This window comes from Leguminivora glycinivorella, chromosome 7 (assembly GCF_023078275.1).
Source record: "Leguminivora glycinivorella isolate SPB_JAAS2020 chromosome 7, LegGlyc_1.1, whole genome shotgun sequence".
Taxonomy (NCBI): domain Eukaryota; kingdom Metazoa; phylum Arthropoda; class Insecta; order Lepidoptera; family Tortricidae; genus Leguminivora; species Leguminivora glycinivorella.
Window position 1 is genome coordinate 18080078 of NC_062977.1, and position 3437 is coordinate 18083514.

Here is a 3437-nt window from a genome sequence, read left to right on the forward strand (position 1 = left end):
TATCAACAAAAAACGGCCCATGTAATCTATTTAAAAATACTTTCCAACTAAAAAAATTATCCTAGCGTAAAAACCTATATAACATTTCTTATAGGAAATTTTATGTAGATATTATCTGTTTAACATATTTTTTTGCTGTGGGCCACCGTTTACGAGGTATTGACGAAAAACGGAGCATGTAATCGATTAAAAAAAACTTTCTTACTAAATTATCCATTTATATATTGATCCTATCCAAAAAACGTACACAACCTTTCTTGTAGGAAATTTTATGTAGATAGTTTTTGTTCAACATATTTTTTTGTTGTGGGCCACCGTTTACGAGTTATTTACGAAAAACTAAAAAAAATGACTTTCAAGATCGAATGGAAGGGTACGGCTACGGACCCCACCTCATGTCATGGCATTATTTTTTCATGGCTATTTAGACCCTATCTTTTACTGGTAAAAATGACAGATTGCAACCGAACCCTAATAAAACTTATTATATTATATTATTATTTATTTTTTCCACTTTTTATTTTTGCATCTCAGCAAAAGCAAATTTCAGCGGTTTCCAGTCCAGGACGGACGGACGGATGGACAGACAGACAGACAAATATGGCGAAACTATAAGGATTCCTAGTTGACTACGAAATACTAAAATAAGCGCCAAATTTGAAACATGGGCGAAGGTTTATTGTGCCATAGAAAATTTGAATTAGGCGCCTTTTTTAAACGACAGTATTTGCTTGGCCATAATTTTCTTTAAATAATTTTATTAATGTAAATGTTGCAAATAATTGTGAAAATAAAGTTATCGAATAATAATACTAAAGCCTGACCAGAAATATATGACTATTATTGTCAAGAGGGCGCTGTTTATTCTGATGTATGGGGTGACATTGCAGTTTAGTATGAAGAATAGTTCTCATATTATATTTCTCTCTTTATTAGGCTCTCAGGCTTTATCAATCTATGACTTTCGAGCCAATTCGTCACTACTTTTAAAAAATTTCGTATCTCACGCTGTTCCTCAAAGTTAAAACGCAGTAAGTCTATATGCATTCCATACATACTTACTACAATTTTCTTTTCATTGATAGACGAAGATATGAGTTTTTTTTTAAAGTAGTGACGAATTATTTATGTCTCCTGATTTTTAGGACACGTGTCTTCTGATTTTATTCAAATTGGACCTGGCAACACTGAAATAATGTCAGAATCTTTTCTTTGACATTATTTACAATTTATATTATTGTACATAATTGGTTTTTTCACTATTCTTAAGCTAAAAAAAACACCTGTTTGTCCTCCAAAGAATACCTTATGTACGTATGAAACATATTCTTTCTTCTAGTATGAATTGTACGCATATTGCCAAACTTCAGGTTTAATTAATATAATATTGTTAATCAAACTACCTCTTCTATTTTGCAGTGGATTCACAGAATGATTGAGGATTTGAGGGAAGCATGTTAAGACTGTGACAATATGGTCTTAAGGCAGCTGGCCTCATTGAGAACAAGAAAATATTCTGCTTCATGTAGCGGTTGTTATTTGTTAATATGACATGTCTCGGCAGTGTAGTGACCCTGTGCTTAATTAAGGCTTCAGGCTCAAATCATGGTGAGGGCATTTTTTTATATGATAAACACTGACATTTGTTTCTCAATAAATGTATTATTATACACGGTCAGAGTATAGCAAAAGGACTTAGAAAAATTTGTGAACAATTTTTTTTTTGTTTTTATGCAGTACTATTCTAAAACATTACTTTGTTATAGGTAAACCAAAATGTAAGCGGCCGGTTGAAAAAGTAGCAGAGTCGAAAATGGAAATTAATGAGCTGCAGAAGTAAATTTTAGAAGAATAATTCTCTTCTTTGTTGTATCCTTGTGGCTGAGGGACATGACGAATGAGGCCATTCTTTACCAGTGCTCTTCACGCCACTCAATCCTGGGCCCGGTGCATGCTAGCCTGCAGTGGTCTTTGTCAGAGATGTTATTGTGTCTGCCCAATGTGTGCCCATGCTGCCACTTCTTCACTTCCTTGCCGTGTCCTGTGATTATGGGAATAATATGCAAATAAAAACCAACAATGGGCCATCGAAGAACAGGAGAGGGCATGTGGGCCTTAGAGAAAGAGTTGTTAATGTGAAGACTAAATAAATTCAACAAATAAAATCTCAACTATAATACTGTCTTTGGTACACCCGCTACCATCGCGTCAAATAGTGAAAGTGCAGTTCAGTGTAAGCAAAGACAGTGTACAAGATATACCACTCACCTATGGCATTAGTGTTACTAGACCACATTAATACATAAAGACTATTTTTCTAAACTTGTCCAAAAATTTTATTAAAAAGGTGTCGGAACGCCTTCTCGGGGGACCAAATAGCGGGTTCCTTCTTTGCTCAGAGGTTGAGTCTGGCGGTGCAAAGGGGAAACGCCGCAAGCATTCTTGGGTCTATGCCGGAGGCAGGGGATCTGAGGGGGTTTTTTATATTTAGTTATAACCTGCTTGTGTTAGTTTTAGTCTTTAGGGTTTTAAGATTTAATTATAAGATTAAATATATTGTTCGTAGTTGTTGTTGAATAAGCAGTGTTTGTGTGTCTGACTAACGAAAATATAAATTCAGATTCTAAACGTCTAAACTTGTGTATAGCTCTGTGTTGTCTTAATAAATCCTATTGGAAACGCTGTTGTTGTTCTGATTAGCCAGGCCTAAACGGTACCCTTCACCATCTTATAAGAGTACCAACTATTGGGAACCTGAACCTAAATGACAGTAAGGGTCACTTGCACCACCGAAAATCCGAGGTTAACCCACCATTTTATATGGAATTTGACAGTCCACTAACCTTGAGTTAAGCGGGTGGTACAAGTGGCCCTTAAGGGAACGCTATCACACAATGAAGCTAGGAATATATTGCGCGGACGTCTGCGATTGCACGTGCATGACCGACAATCGATAGTTTGCACAATTCAGTGTATAATCATTATCCAGATCGCGTCCGCGGTCGAGACCCATAATATGTTCCTAGCTTTACCAGTTCCACAATATAATATATCGTCACTACTTTGAAAAAATCTCGTATCTCACCCTGCTTCTCAAAGTTAAAACACAGTAAGTCTATATGCATTCCATACATACTTAATACAATTTTCTTTTCATTGACAGACGAAGATACAAGTTTTTTTTTAAAGTAGTGACAATACAATATTATGTGGTATGTACGTGGCTTGGCCCGAACCCACTGATGCACACGCCGCTACGTATCAGGGAGGCAAGTATGGTCGCCCGATAAATGATAAGATAAAACATCAACATCGTTCATCGCTCGACCATACTAATGCCTGCCAGGGTGCACACGTAAGGCACCGGCCACATCAGAGCGTCGCGTGTCTCGGGGCGCGCAACGGACGTCGGCGCCACGCCACCTGAGTGTAATTCA

General features: G+C 36.9%; 1 long non-coding RNA gene across 1 annotated transcript; it reads left to right on the forward strand.

Annotated features, from left to right (window-relative positions):
• The first annotated feature begins 597 nt into the window (after positions 1-597).
• LOC125228155 lies at positions 598-2682 on the forward strand. Its single transcript, XR_007177257.1, has 3 exons — positions 598-1310; positions 1420-1608; positions 1767-2682. It is a non-coding gene; the product is annotated as an uncharacterized LOC125228155 (long non-coding RNA).
• Positions 2683-3437: the final 755 nt, after the last annotated feature.